The sequence below is a fragment of the Staurois parvus genome, unplaced genomic scaffold (assembly GCF_062004578.1).
Source record: "Staurois parvus isolate SC_StPar_1 unplaced genomic scaffold, SC_StPar_1.0 ptg001352l, whole genome shotgun sequence".
NCBI lineage: Eukaryota > Metazoa > Chordata > Amphibia > Anura > Ranidae > Staurois > Staurois parvus.
In genome coordinates this window covers 301,086-316,412 of record NW_028319148.1, presented here as the reverse complement: position 1 = coordinate 316,412, position 15,327 = coordinate 301,086, and the positions used below count along the sequence as shown (strand labels likewise).

Here is a 15,327-nt window from a genome sequence, read left to right as displayed (position 1 = left end):
ATCAGCCACCACAAGCCCTTGAGGCCCTCAGCATGCATATGTCAGCACCCTAGGGAAAACCTATCATCCGTCCATGGTTCTGCCAGCCAGTGCCTCGCATAGCCTTCCCCTGTGCTCAGACCTTTGGGAGGGAGCCTAGTTTTCCAGCACGTCACAGTCCATCCAGCATTCCCTTGCTAGCTCCCTGGCCCGTGTTCTACATAAAATGGAAAGCCTTGCAAAGCCAGAAAGCGCCTTGTGACCCTTTCATTGCTCCCTTCCTTCTGAGCCCTCCACCGTACTGGAGAATGGGAGGCGTTTGGCCAAAAGGTCATACCTCAAGGACTCTGGTGCCAATTTGTGGCCAGAGTCTCCCTTTCCACTATTGAATGATTCCTCCCTGCAGGAGTTAGAGCCTGGATGGAGTATGCTTCTTGATGTTCTTCCCCATTCATTTCCTGGGACAAGGCTGCTCCCAGGCCCATATCGAAGGTGTTGGTCTCGAGGTGAAATTGTCGACTAAATTTGGGGGTGGGCAACACTGGTCGTTTACACTATACTAACTTAAGCTGTTGAAAAGCTCTCTGTGCCTTTTCATTGCATTTGAAGGTGGTGTACCTGGCCCCTTTGCTTAGAAGCATAAATGGAGCTGCAATTGCAGCAGAGTTCATCCCAAAGCGTGGTCCAGTTGTTAGGGTGGCTGTGTTTGTTTTTATTGGTCACCTTGTCACGAGGCAGGTTGTAATTGCTTGATTGTTGCCTATGCAGAGGCTTTGTGAGCCTGCGTCCAACGGTGTGACCCAGATCTCCAGCTTCCTCCAGGCCAGTGGGCAAGCTATAACGGAATGTGCGCGAGGGTGATCTGGAGGTGAGTGTCCCCTGGGTCGGCCCAAGACATGTAAAGACCCTGTGAAAGTGGGCTAAGCAGACGGCCATGAATATCAACACGACCCCGACGTGATTTGAACACGCAACCTTCTGATCTGGAGTCAGACGCGCTACCGTTGCGCCACGAGGTCTCTGACATGCCTTGGGGGCATTTTTTGCCTGCTCTTGTGTCATTGCTTCTGTGGCTGCCCAAAGAATTCCTCACAGCCCAGATAGTCCTGTGCCAGCTTTAGCGGGCCCACCCTCAGCAAGCTTGGGCCGGTTAGCTCAGTTGGTTAGAGCGTGGTGCTAATAACGCCAAGGTCGCGGGTTCGATCCCCGTACGGGCCAGTCTGCTTTTCTTTCAATAGCATCCCACTAAGGTGGCTTTCCATGCCCATCCGCGCTTGGCCTTCTTTTCTACAACCTATTAAACACACAGCAATAATGACTATTTTGCTAAGGACGCCAATGAATTACGTCTGAGCCACTGGCTAAACTCGGGTCACTCCTTGACTAACAGGGTCTCCCCAAATGGGATCCCCAAAACAAACAGGCAGCACTTCAAACTTGTCCGTCTACTGTCAGCGCTCAAACGTTTCACCCAGCAGCAGGCTCCCAAAGCACACAGAGAGCAGGAGAGAGAACCCTGAGCACCAGTCAACTGGCATATACAAAAGCCCACGGACAGCTAAGATTCATACTCAGGTCTGGCTACAAGGTAACATGGGCACCTAGAACTGTTAGCTTTCTCCCACCCAAAACCTTGCAATGCCTCAGGGCTCCAAGATCCACAACAATACCTGTTTCAGGTTCTCAGATAACAAAAAGACAGTTTACTCCACATCAGCCGCCACAAGCCCTTGAGGCCCTCAGCATGCATATGTCAGCACCCTAGGGAAAACCTATCATCCGTCCATGGTTCTGCCAGCCAGTGCCTCGCATAGCCTTCCCCTGTGCTCAGACCTTTGGGAGGGAGCCTAGTTTTCCAGCACGTCACAGTCCATCCAGCATTCCCTTGCTAGCTCCCTGGCCCGTGTTCTACATAAAATGGAAAGCCTTGCAAAGCCAGAAAGCGCCTTGTGACCCTTTCATTGCTCCCTTCCTTCTGAGCCCTCCACCGTACTGGAGAATGGGAGGCGTTTGGCCAAAAGGTCATACCTCAAGGACTCTGGTGCCAATTTGTGGCCAGAGTCTCCCTTTCCACTATTGAATGGTTTCTCCCTGCAGGAGTTAGAGCCTGGATGGAGTATGCTTCTTGATGTTCTTCCCCATTCATTTCCTGGGACAAGGCTGCTCCCAGGCCCATATCGAAGGTGTTGGTCTCGAGGTGAAATTGTCGACTAAATTTGGGGGTGGGCAACACTGGTCGTTTACACTATACTAACTTAAGCTGTTGAAAAGCTCTCTGTGCCTTTTCATTGCATTTGAAGGTGGTGTACCTGGCCCCTTTGCTTAGAAGCATAAATGGAGCTGCAATTGCAGCAGAGTTCATCCCAAAGCGTGGTCCAGTTGTTAGGGTGGCTGTGTTTGTTTTTATTGGTCACCTTGTCGCGAGGCAGGTTGTAATTGCTTGATTGTTGCCTATGAGAGGCTTTGTGAGCCTGCGTCCAACGGTGTGACCCAGATAGGAAGCTTCCTCCAGGCCAGTGGGCAAGCTATAAGGGAATGTGCGCGAGGGTGATCTGGAGGTGAGTGTCCCCTGGGTCAGCTGGCAGTAGCCCAAGACATGTAAAGACCCTGTGAAAGTGGGCTAAGCAGACGGCCATGAAAATCAACATGACCCCGACGTGATTTGAACACGCAACCTTCTGATCTGGAGTCAGACGCGCTACCGTTGCGCCACGAGGTCTCTGACATTCCTCGGGGGCATTTTTTGCCTGCTCTTGTGTCATTGCTTCTGTGGCTGCCCAAAGAATTCCTCACAGCCCAGATAGTCCTGTGCCAGCTTTAGCGGGCCCACCATCAGCAAGCTTGGGCCGGTTAGCTCAGTTGGTTAGAGCGTGGTGCTAATAACGCCAAGGTCGTGGGTTCGATCCCCGTACGGGCCAGTCTGCTTTTCTTTCAATAGCATCCCACTAAGGTGGCTTTCCATGCCCATCCGCGCTTGGCCTTCTTTTCTACAACCTATTAAACACACAGCAATAATGACTCTTTTGCTAAGGACGCCAATGAATTACGTCTGAGCCACTGGCTAAACTCGGGTCACTCCTTGACTAACAGGGTCTCCCCAAATGGGATCCCCAAAACAAACAGGCAGCACTTCAAACTTGTCCGTCTACTGTCAGCGCTCAAACGTTTCACCCGGCAGCAGGCTCCCAAAGCACACAGAGAGCAGGAGAGAGAACCCTGAGCACCAGTCAACTGGCATATACAAAAGCCCACGGACAGCTAAGATTCATACTCAGGTCTGGCTACAAGGTAACATGGGCACCTAGGACTGTTAGCTTTCTCCCACCCAAAACCTTGCAATGCCTCAGGGCTCCAAGATCCACAACAATACCTGTTTCAGGTTCTCAGATAACAAAAAGACAGTTTACTCCACATCAGCCGCCACAAGCCCTTGAGGCCCTCAGCATGCATATGTCAGCACCCTAGGGAAAACCTATCATCCGTCCATGGTTCTGCCAGCCAGTGGCTCGCATAGCCTTCCCCTGTGCTCAGACCTTTGGGAGGGAGCCTAGTTTTCCAGCACGTCACAGTCCATCCAGCATTCCCTTGCTAGCTCCCTGGCCAGTGTTCTACATAAAATGGAAAGCCTTGCAAAGCCAGAAAGCGCCTTGTGACCCTTTCATTGCTCCCTTCCTTCTGAGCCCTCCACCGTACTGGAGAATGGGAGGCGTTTGGCCAAAAGGTCATACCTCAAGGACTCTGGTGCCAATTTGTGGCCAGAGTCTCCCTTTCCACTATTGAATGGTTCCTCCCTGCAGGAGTTAGAGCCTGGATGGAGTATGCTTCTTGATGTTCTTCCCCATTCATTTCCTGGGACAAGGCTGCTCCCAGGCCCATATCGAAGGTGTTGGTCTCGAGGTGAAATTGTCGACTAAATTTGGGGGTGGGCAACACTGGTCGTTTACACTATACTAACTTAAGCTGTTGAAAAGCTCTCTGTGCCTTTTCATTGCATTTGAAGGTGGTGTACCTGGCCCCTTTGCTTAGAAGCATAAATGGAGCTGCAATTGCAGCAGAGTTCATCCCAAAGCTCCCATAGCGTGGTCAAGCTGTTAGGGTGGCTGTGTTTGTTTTTATTGGTCACCTTCTCGCGAGGCAGGTTGTAATTGCTTGATTGTTGCCTATGAGAGGCTTTGTGAGCCTGCGTCCAACGGTGTGACCCAGATAGGAAGCTTCCTCCAGGCCAGTGGGCAAGCTATAAGAGAAAGTGCGCGAGGGTGATCTGGAGGTGGGTGTCCCCTGGGTCGGCCGGCAGTAGCCCGGGACGTGTAAAGACCCTGTGAAAGTGGGCTAAGCAGACGGCCATGAAAATCAACATGACCCCGACGTGATTTGAACACGCAACCTTCTGATCTGGAGTCAGACGCGCTACCGTTGCGCCACGAGGTCTCTGACATGCCTCGGGGGCATTTCTTGCCTGCTTTTGTGTTATTGCTTCTGTGGCTGCCCAAAGAATTCCTCACAGCCCAGATAGTCCTGTGCCAGCTTTAGCGGGCCCACCCTCAGCAAACTTGGGCCGGTTTGCTCAGTTGGTCAGAGCGTGGTGCTAATAACGCCAAGGTCGTGGCTTCGATCCCCGTACGGGCCAGTGTGCTTTTCTTTCAATAGCATCCCACTAAGGTGGCTTTCCATGCCCATCCGCGCTTGGCCTTCTTTTCTACAACCTATTAAACACACAGCAATAATGACTCTTTTGCTAAGGACGCCAATGAATTACGTCTGAGCCACTGGCTAAACTCGGGTCACTCCTTGACTAACAGGGTCTCCCCGAATGGGATCCCCAAAACAAACAGGCAGCACTTCAAACTAGTCCGTCTACTGTCAGTGCTCAAACGTTTCACCCAGCAGCAGGCTCCCAAAGCACACAGAGAGCAGGAGAGAGAACCCTGAGCACCAGTCAACTGGCATATACAAAAGACCACGGACAGCTAAGATTCATACTCAGGTCTGGCTACAAGGTAACATGGGCACCTAGGACTGTTAGCTTTCTCCCACCCAAAACTTTGCAATGCCTCAAGGCTCCAAGATCCACAACAATACCTGTTTCAGGTTCTCAGATAACAAAAAGACAGTTTACTCCACATCAGCCGCCACAAGCCCTTGAGGCCCTCAGCATGCATATGTCAGCACCCTAGGGAAAATCTATCATCCGTCCATGGTTCTGCCAGCCAGTGCCTCGCATAGCCTTCCCCTGTGCTCATACCTTTGGGAGGGAGCCTAGTTTTCCAGCACGTCACAGTCCATCCAGCATTCCCTTGCTAGTTCCCTGGCCCATGTTCTACATAAAATGGAAAGCCTTGCAAAGCCAGAAAGCGCCTTGTGACCCTTTCATTGCTCCCTTCCTTCTGAGCCCTCCACCGTACTGGAGAATGGGAGGCGTTTGGCCAAAAGGTCAGACCTCAAGGACTCTGGTGCCAATTTGTGGCCAGAGTCTCCCTTTCCACTATTGAATGGTTCCTCCCTGCAGGAGTTAGAGCCTGGATGGAGTATGCTTCTTGATGTTCTTCCCCATTCATTTCCTGGGACAAGGCTGCTCCCAGGCCCATATCGAAGGTGTTGGTCTCGAGGTGAAATTGTCGACTAAATTTGGGGGTGGGCAACACTGGTCGTTTACACTATACTAACTTAAGCTGTTGAAAAGCTCTCTGTGCCTTTTCATTGCATTTGAAGGTGATGTACCTGGCCCCTTTGCTTAGAAGCATAAATGGAGCTGCAATTGCAGCAGAGTTCATCCCAAAGCTCCCATAGCGTGGTCCAGTTATTAGGGTGGCTGTGTTTGTTTTTATTGGTAACCTTGTCGCGAGGCAGGTTGTAATTGCTTGATTGTTGCCTATGAGAGGCTTTGTGAGCCTGCGTCCAACGGTGTGACCCAGATCTCCAGCTTCCTCCAGGCCAGTGGGCAAGCTATAAGGGAATGTGCGCGAGGGTGATCTGGAGGTGAGTGTCCCCTGGGTCGGCCGGCAGTAGCCCGAGACGTGTAAAGACCCTGTGAAAGTGGGCTAAGCAGACGGCCATGAAAATCAACATGACCCCGACGTGATTTGAACACGCAATCTTCTGATCTGGAGTCAGACGCGCTACCGTTGCACCACGAGGTCTCTGACATGCCTTGGGGGCATTTTTTGCCTGCTCTTGTGTCATTGCTTCTGTGGCTGCCCAAAGAATTCCTCACAGCCCAGATAGTCCTGTGCCAGCTTTAGCGGGCCCATCCTCAGCAAGCTTGGGCTGGTTAGCTCAGTTGGTTAGAGCGTGGTGCTAATAACGCCAAGGTCGCGGGTTCGATCCCCGTACGGGCCAGTCTGCTTTTCTTTCAATAGCATCCCACTAAGGTGGCTTTCCATGCCCATCCACGCTTGGCCTTCTTTTCTACAACCTATTAAACACACAGCAATAATGACTCTTTTGCTAAGGACGCCAATGAATTACGTCTGAGCCACTGGCTAAACTCGGGTCACTCCTTGACTAACAGGGTCTCCCCGAATGGGATCCCCAAAACAAACAGGCAGCACTTCAAACTTGTCCGTCTACTGTCAGCGCTCAAACGTTTCACCCAGCAGCAGGCTCCCAAAGCACACAGAGAGCAGGAGAGAGAACCCTGAGCACCAGTCAACTGGCATATACAAAAGCCCACGGACAGCTAAGATTCATACTCAGGTCTGGCTACAAGGTAACATGTGCACCTAGGACTGTTAGCTTTATCCCACCCAAAACTTTGCAATGCCTCAAGGCTCCAAGATCCATAAATGGAGCTGCAATTGCAGCAAAGTTCATCCCAAGTTGTTAGGGTGGCTGTGTTTGTTTTTATTGGTAACCCAGTTGTTAGGGTGGCTGTGTTTGTTTTTATTCCTAACCTTGTCGGAAAGGCAGGTTGTAATTGCTTCCTTCTTGCCTATGAGAGGCTTTGTTAGCCTGCGGCCTATGCTGTCACCCAGATCTCCAGCTTCCTCCAGGCCAGTGGCCAAGCTATAAGGGAATCTGCTTGAGGGTAATCTGTAGATGAGTGTCTCCTTGGTCCACTCCCAGTAGCCTGGGATGTGTAAAGTCTCTATGAAAGTGGGCTAAGTAGACAGCCAAAGCTCCCATAGCATCCTTCATTTCTTAGGCCCATGAGAGGCTTTGGGACCCTGCATCCAATACTGTCACCCAGATATGAAGCTTTCTCCAGTTCTGTGGCCCTTTTTTGTGGCCAAGCTATAATGGCATCCCTCCGAGGGTAATCTGGAGGTGAGGGGACCCTGCGTTCACTCCCCATAGTCTGGGATGTGGAAATACTCTATGATAGTGGGCTAAGGTGACGTCGATTAAAGTTTACTTGACTCTGTTGTGATTTTAACACGTAACCTTCTTAATTTGAGTTATATGTGCTTCAGCTCCTTCTGCACCTTTAGGACATTTTCTGACTTTAATGCTTCTTTCAATGTTAATCTAGAGATTATTGTCTGCTCAGAGCCACCTATGACATTGGTATTGTCATATGCCTAGACCTGATTAAACGTACTTTGGAAAGATGCTACGAAGTTGTAATGGTTAGGTGATGGAGACAATTAAAAATTTGTGCTGTATTTCATTTATTATTCTCCATGAGTTTTTAGATGTTTATTAGGTTTAGGTCCCTTTCACTCGAGCTGTTATATTTCAGCTTTTAGATTTGATTAAAGGAATTTATTCATTGCTGCTGAATGCAGACAATGCATCCATATGGCTCTATTCACTCATTGCGTTTAGTTTCATAACATGCGGTTTTCGGAAAATTAAAGTTGACGGCGGCCAGGAGCGATGTATCGCAGCTATGTGTACATAAACGCAATTAATCGCAGTACAATGTCAAAAATCAGTAAACAGTTGCTATAGAATTGGCAATAATTTACTATCACAGCTAAACGTAGCCGCATGTATTCACAGATAATCGCAATGTACAAATCAACTGATCTCTGTGCCAGGAGTTTTGGAATTACTATATGTAAAATATATGTTTACAAGCAACAAAACAACCACCCTTGTGAAAGAGGACTTATTCTATAATATACAGTTTCTTATTTCTTAGCACCCAATCACAAGCTGTGATGGCCGAGTGGTTAAGGCGTTGGACTTGAAATCCAATGGGGTTTCCCCGCGCAGGTTCAAATCCTGCTCACAGCGCATCCCCTTTTGCGTTGCGTTTTGTGTTCGATTTTGCTTCAACCTGACATAAAAAGTGTAAAAAACAGCATGTCACTTTATTTTTGCAGAAGAATGTACAGGAGAACTTTACCAAACAATGGATTTAAACACTGATCTTGACACACCAGTCAGCCCCACCCTGGCTTGAGGGTTGAAAATTGGAAAACAACAGGCTGCCATCAGATGTAAAAGAGAGTGGAAAACCATCTGAATTTTTACAGGAACCTCTGAATTCTTTGTTAAAGTTACTTTGTGAACTGGTGAACCCTATGATGGATTATTTATTATTAGAATGCGCATCTAATATGGCCATATAGCATAAGTGCAGTAATTTACTAGATAACCCCCGTCCTTTACATGAAATAAAAATCATAGACTACAACTCTCAAGATATACAGTTTTCATCTCTGAAACTGACAATTGCGCGGTCATGCAACGCTGCACCCAAATTAAATTTATGTCCTACATCTCCTAGATTGTAAGCTCCAAGAAGCAGGGTCCTCCTAACCAGGGGCGGACTGACAACTCATGGGGTCCCCGGGCAATAGGGGATCATAGGGCCCCTGTGTCCTTGCCCAAACTCAAAAAAGCCTATGAAAAAGGTTCCAGGGGCATCTCATGGGGCCCCTTACTTACCCCGGGCCCTCGGGCAGTGCCCGAGTTTCCAAATGGTCAGTCCGCCCCTGCTCCTAATCCTCTTGTATTGATCTGTATTGTTGCTGTATTGTCTCCCGTTATATAGTAAAGCGCTGAGCAAACTGTTGGCGCTATATAAATCCTGTATAAAAATAATATATAAATCCTGTATAATAATAATAATATATAAATCCTGTATAAAAATAATATATAAATCCTGTATAATAATAATAATATATAAATCCTGTATAATAATAATAATAATATATAAATCCTGTATAATAATAATAATATATAAATCCTGTATAATAATAATAATAATAATATATAAATCCTGTATAATAATAATATATAAATCCTGTATAATAATAATAATAATATATAAATCCTGTATAGTAATAATATATAAATTCTGTATAATAATAATAATATATAAATCCTGTATAATAATAATAATGATAATATATAAATCCTGTATAATAATAATATATAAATCCTGTATAATAATAATATATAAATCCTGTATAATAATAATATATAAATCCTGTATAATAATAATATATAAATCCTGTATTATAATAATAATAATAATATATAAATCCTGTATAATAATAATATATAAATAATGTATAATAATAATAATATATAAATCCTGTATAATAATAATTATAATAATAATATATAAATCCTGTATAATAATAATAATAATAATATATAAATTCTGTATAATAATAATAATATATAAATCCTGTATAATAATAATAATAATGATAATATATATAAATCCTGTATAGTAATAATATATAAATCCTGTATAATAATAATAATATATAAATCCTGTATAATAATAATAATAATAATAATGATGTCCTTTTTTCCCTACAAATTGAGCTTTCTTTTGGTGGTATTTGATCGCCTGTGCGTTTTTTAATTTTTTGCGCTATAAAAAAATAAGACCGACAAACTTTAGATAAAAAAAAACATATTTTGGACTTTTTGCTATAAAACATGTCCAGTAAAAAAATTTAAAAATCAAATTTTATCATAAATGTAGGCCAAAATGTATTTTGCTCCATGTCTTTGCTAAAAAAAAAATCCAAATACGTGTAAATTAATTGGTTTACGTGAAAGTTATAACGTTTACAAATGGCGGTATATATACTGTAATTTTATTTTATACTAATAATGGTGGCGATCAGCGACTTACAGCGGCGATCAGCAATGTATGGGACTGCGGCAGACATTCTGACACTGGAGGGGAACTGACTTGGGGTCACTGACATCCCCAGTGACACCAATACAGTGATCAGTGCAAAAAAAACACTGACACTGTACTAACGGCACTGGGGAGGAAGGGGTTAACATTTTTAGGAAATCAAAGGGTTAACTGTGTGAGGGGAGTATTTCACTAGAGGGCGGGGGTGGGGGGTGGGGTGTACTTTAGTGTTTCAGTGAAGCTCTGCTCTCCAGAACAGTGTGCTGGAAACTGACAGGGAGGAAAGCTGCCGTGTAAACACTGCAGCCGTCCTCTCTGTCAGTGATTGCTGGTAGTTGGGACCTGATGATTGACTCCCGCGGTGTGAATAGCGCGGTCGCGCGCGCCCCCTACCTGATATGCAAAATGACGTATATATGTGATTTTGCGCAGCGGTGCCGCCCTGCCGCAGTATATGTATCGTGTTTGGTCGGCAACCGGTTAAAGAGTAAAGGATTGCAAATTATTCCATAACCCAGTTTTTCATATAAATGTTTACTTATAAAAATATCCTTTATTCATAATGTGTGTTTAGAAAATATGCTGTGCTAAATTCAAATAAAAGCAATCCTATCTAGTGCATCAATTCATATATACTGCATATCACCAACTGCAAAAGTACCGTATTTTTCGCTCCATAAGACGCACTTTTTTCCCCCAAAAAAAGGGGGGAAAATGTCAGTGCGTCTTATGGAGCGAAAAATGGAGCAGCCGGTCCGGTATTTCCACCACCGCCGTGCAGAATACCGGGCCGGCCGCTCAGCTCTGCAGCGGGACCTTATGGAGATGACTGCTGACCTTTGGGGAGGGGGGGAGCGGGTACCTGAATTTGACAGGTACCCGCTCTTACTTCTTTGTTCTTTGACCTTACCTGTTCCTCTATCCAGCGGCGCGCTGTCTTCCGGCTTCTGTAGTGTGGGCGCTGGGCATGACAGCCGGGTGCCAAGTGCGCATGCGCAAGAAGCGGTGCTTTTTGTGAATGGTAAGGCGGTACCTGGGACACATGACAGATCCCAGAAGCCGCCGGACCAATCACAAAGCGCAAGTGCTTCTCGCTCATACGCACTGGGCACCCGGCTGTCATGCCGAGCGCCATTACAGAACCCGGGAAGACAGCGCGCAGCTGAGATCGAGGAACAGGTAAGATCAAACAAAAACTCTGCGGAAGTAAGAGCGGGTACCTGTCAAATTCAGGTACCCGCTCACCACCTCCCCAAAGGTCAGCAGTCATCTGTACTGTCCGCAGTCTCTGGTCATCCCTGTGCTGTCCGCAGTCTCTGGTCATCCCCTGTACTGTCCGCAGTCTCTGGTCATCTCCTGTACTGTGTCCGCAGTCTCTGGTCATCCCTGTGCTGTCCGCAGTCTCTGGTCATCCCCTGTACTGTCCGCAGTCTCTGGTCATCCCCTGTACTGTCCGCAGTCTCTGGTCATCTCCTGTACTATGTCCGCAGTCTCTGGTCATCTCCTGTACTATGTCCGCAGTCTCTGGTCATCCCCTGTACTGTGTCTGCAGTCTCTGGTCATCTCCTGTACTGTGTCTGCAGTCTCTGGTCATCTCCTGTACTATGTCCGCAGTCTCTGGTCATCTCCTGTACTGTGTCCGCAGTCTCTGGTCATCTCCTGTACTGTGTCCGCAGTCTCTGGTCATCCCCTGTATGGTGTCAGCAGTCTCTGGTCATCTCCTGTACTGTGTCCGCAGTCTCTGGTCATCCCCTGTACTGTGTCCGCAGTCTCTGGTCATCCCCTGTACTGTGTCAGCAGTCTCTGGTCATCTCCTGTACTGTGTCCGCAGTCTCTGGTCATCTCCTGTACTGTGTCCGCAGTCTCTGGTCATCCCTGTACTGTGTCCGCAGTCTCTGGTCATCTCCTGTACTGTGTCCGCAGTCTCTGGTCATCCCCTGTACTGTGTCCGCAGTCTCTGGTCATCTCCTGTACTGTCCGCAGTCTCTGGTCATCTCCTGTACTGTGTCCGCAGTCTCTAGTCATCTCCTGTACTGTGTCTGCAGTCCATTAGTTCAGAATTTTTTTTCCTGTTTTCTGCCTCTAAAACCTAGGTGCGTCTTATGGTCAGGTGCGTCTTATGGAGCGAAAAATACGGTATATAAGAAAAAATATATAAGAACGTGATCAAAACACAATAGCAAATCACCAAATGTGAACACAGAGAATCAAAAACTGGAAGGCAACTGGAAGGCAATATATTGCAACAAATCACACTGTCCATAGTTTGCATCTTCTAATATCCTTGTTCAATATGTTCAATATGTCAAGTCACTGTTGCCAAAATGATTGTGGCTTCCATCTTCCCCAGTGGGCACACTCTCACGTTCTAAAACAGACCTTTGTATCGAAAGGCCATACGAAGCATGTCCCCTTTAAAGCCAGCACAGCACTAACTCCATAAATGTTGTTTGCTGTCATCATCCCTCAGGCCAGGGTGGGGCTGTCTGGTAAATCAAGATCAGTGTTGGTTTGGTAAAGTTTTCTTGCATATCCTTCTGTAAAAATAAAGTGACATATCTTACAGTTTCTATGTCATGTTGAATGCTATATTACGTATTTGTAAAATAGAACACAATTAAAAAATGTAAATTAAATTCCAAAAATAAAAATGGGACGCTGTGAGCAGGATTTGAACCTGCGCGGGGAGACCCCATTGGATTTCAAGTCCAACGCCTTAACCACTCGGCCATCACAGCTTGATGGGTGTCTCAGTGGAAATGACACAGTGGAAATGAGCAAATGCTTTAATGTTTAGTAGAAGTTTGTAGATTAATCCTTTGGCGCTGGTACCTCTTGGCCCTTTAAGGGTTTCCGAAGCCAGGAGGCGGGGAGGGGTTTAGGGTCATGTGACCACCATCATGACGGTCACATGATCGGGAACAGTCCTGATCAAAAGAGAAGATCGTGACCTTCCCGTGAGTACCGGACATGTGTGCTGGGAGCGCACAGGGTGCGTGCTTTCAGCACATATGTTTTTTTTAATTGTATGCAAATGTGCGGACGCTCGGCGTCTAGGTCCAGATGCCAGTAGGCCGCACATTTGTGTGCAGCCGGCGCCAAGAGGTTAACATTCCCCTGAATGATGGACCACTTTGATGATGAAATCCATGGTCACTGGATTGTATTGCCTTTACATTGTAATTCTGAATATCATTTCTTTGTCTCCAGTTTCTTTACTTGTGCTGACCCAGAAACAAAGCTTTTCTTTCAGTAGACAATGATATTGCCAATTGTGCACCTACACCTGAATTCAAAATGTTCATTCGCTGTGAACAGGATTTGAACCTGTGCGGGGAGACCCCATTGGATTTCGAGTCCAACGCTTTAACCACTCAGCCATCACAGCCCTACTCCAGGGGTTCTGAGATCTTTTTTTTTTTTAAGTGGCCAAGCTCAAACTTTTTATCCTGAAGGAACCCTTAAAATACCTATCAGGTCTTAGGGTACATAATATCATAAGTTGGGCCCCTGAAGAAGCCCTACCCTAAGGTTTACTGAGATCTTTTTTTTTTAAGCGGCCAATCTCAAACTTTTTATCCTTAACCAATTCAATACCGGGCAATTTTACACCTTCCTGCCCAGGCCATTTTTCAGGCTTCAGCGCTCTCACACTCTGAATGACAATTGCACGGTCATACAACATTGTACCCAAACTAAAATTTTATCATTTTCTTCACACAACTAGAGCTTTCTTTTGGTGGTATTTAATCACCGCCAGGGTTTTATTTTTTGCTAAATTAACAAAAAAAGACCAAAAATTTTGAAAAAGAAAAGTTTTTCTTTGTTTCTGTTATAAAAGTTTGCAAATAAATAATTGTTCTTCATAAATTTAGGCCGAGATGTATTCTACTACATGTCTTTGGTGAAAATAACCCAAATTAGGATGTATTTTTTAGTTTGTAGGAAAGTTATAGAGTTCACAAACTATGGTATAGATCTGAATATTGATCAATCCTGAATTACTGACAACCAATCTAATTTCTTGAGGTCCAAGAATGTCTGAACAGTACAGATATCCCCCAAATGTCAGAACAGTACAGATATCCCCCAAATGTCAGGACAGTACAGATATCCCCCAAATGTCAGGACAGTACAGATATCCCCAAATGTCAGAACAGTACAGATATCCCCAAATGTCAGGACAGGAGAGGATATCCCCCAAATGTCAGAACAGTACAGATATCCCCCAAATGTCAGAACGGTACAGATATCCCCCAAATGTCAGGACAGTACAGATATCCCCCAAATGTCAGAACAGTACAGATATCCCCAAATGTCAGGACAGTACAGATATCCCCCAAATGTCAGAACAGTACAGATATCCCCCAAATGTCAGAACAGTGCAGATATCCCCCAAATGTCAGGACAGGAGAGGATATCCCCCAAATGTCAGAACAGTACAGATATCCCCCAAATGTCAGCACAGTACAGATATCCCCCAAATGTCAGGACAGTACAGATATCCCCCAAATGTCAGGACAGTACAGATATCCCCCAAATGTCAGGACAGTACAGATATCCCCCAAATGACCCCTTTTTGCAAAGTAGACAGTCCGACGTACTTCATAAGAGGCATGGCGAGTTTTTTGAAGTTGTATTTTTTTTGTCATAATTTTTCGGAAAAAAATGTTCACTATTTTTTTTTACATATTGTCACCAGTGCAGTACAGCGTCATCATATAACTGGCATGGCAGTGAACAGGGACACTGACTGGTGACAGTATGAAAAAAAAAATTATATTTTTTTTTTATTACATTTTTTTACTTTTTTTTAAGATTTTATTTTCATATTTCACTATGACCAAAGTAGTACAATGTTACCATAGTAACATTGTACTACTTTGGGGAAGCGATCAGCATTTTTTTTTTTTACACAATTTGCTTATAGCGAAGAATTACTTTGCTATAAGCAAGCATTTACCAGAATGACATCGATTTACTCAGGGTTTTTTTATTTTTTTTTGTGCTTAGCTGTGATTTGGCCACAGCTAATCACATGACATGTGCATGTGATTAGCTGTGACCATTCACAGATAGGCAGTAGTATACAATGGATGGCATGAATGAAGCCATCCATTGTATACAACTGTCAAGTGACCTGCTGTGATTGGTCACAGCAGGTCACATGACACCGGCAACGGGGCCGATACTCAGATCTGTTATCGGCCGTGTCCGAGGTACACATCCGGTGACAGATTGCTCCGCTGCGCCGCTCTGCAGGAGCGCAATCTGCGCATGTGCGGGAGGACGCCATA

At 45.6% G+C, this 15,327-nt stretch overlaps 11 non-coding genes across 11 annotated transcripts; 5 read left to right on the top strand and 6 right to left on the bottom strand.

Moving 5' to 3' along the window:
- Positions 1–926: 926 nt before the first annotated feature.
- On the bottom strand, positions 927–998 carry TRNAW-CCA (transfer RNA tryptophan (anticodon CCA)). The gene has a single exon. It is a non-coding gene; the product is annotated as a tRNA-Trp (tRNA).
- A 125-nt stretch (positions 999–1,123) lies between these two features.
- On the top strand, positions 1,124–1,197 carry TRNAI-AAU (transfer RNA isoleucine (anticodon AAU)). Its single transcript has one exon. It is a non-coding gene; the product is annotated as a tRNA-Ile (tRNA).
- Positions 1,198–2,626: 1,429 nt separating this feature from the next.
- On the bottom strand, positions 2,627–2,698 carry TRNAW-CCA (transfer RNA tryptophan (anticodon CCA)). Its single transcript has one exon. It is a non-coding gene; the product is annotated as a tRNA-Trp (tRNA).
- A 125-nt stretch (positions 2,699–2,823) lies between these two features.
- Positions 2,824–2,897, top strand: TRNAI-AAU (transfer RNA isoleucine (anticodon AAU)). Its single transcript has one exon. It is a non-coding gene; the product is annotated as a tRNA-Ile (tRNA).
- Positions 2,898–4,335: 1,438 nt separating this feature from the next.
- Positions 4,336–4,407, bottom strand: TRNAW-CCA (transfer RNA tryptophan (anticodon CCA)). The gene has a single exon. It is a non-coding gene; the product is annotated as a tRNA-Trp (tRNA).
- Positions 4,408–4,532: 125 nt separating this feature from the next.
- Positions 4,533–4,606, top strand: TRNAI-AAU (transfer RNA isoleucine (anticodon AAU)). Its single transcript has one exon. It is a non-coding gene; the product is annotated as a tRNA-Ile (tRNA).
- A 1,438-nt stretch (positions 4,607–6,044) lies between these two features.
- On the bottom strand, positions 6,045–6,116 carry TRNAW-CCA (transfer RNA tryptophan (anticodon CCA)). The gene has a single exon. It is a non-coding gene; the product is annotated as a tRNA-Trp (tRNA).
- Positions 6,117–6,241: 125 nt separating this feature from the next.
- Positions 6,242–6,315, top strand: TRNAI-AAU (transfer RNA isoleucine (anticodon AAU)). The gene has a single exon. It is a non-coding gene; the product is annotated as a tRNA-Ile (tRNA).
- Positions 6,316–8,075: 1,760 nt separating this feature from the next.
- On the top strand, positions 8,076–8,157 carry TRNAS-UGA (transfer RNA serine (anticodon UGA)). The gene has a single exon. It is a non-coding gene; the product is annotated as a tRNA-Ser (tRNA).
- Positions 8,158–12,686: 4,529 nt separating this feature from the next.
- Positions 12,687–12,768, bottom strand: TRNAS-UGA (transfer RNA serine (anticodon UGA)). Its single transcript has one exon. It is a non-coding gene; the product is annotated as a tRNA-Ser (tRNA).
- Positions 12,769–13,336: 568 nt separating this feature from the next.
- TRNAS-CGA (transfer RNA serine (anticodon CGA)) lies at positions 13,337–13,418 on the bottom strand. Its single transcript has one exon. It is a non-coding gene; the product is annotated as a tRNA-Ser (tRNA).
- Positions 13,419–15,327: the final 1,909 nt, after the last annotated feature.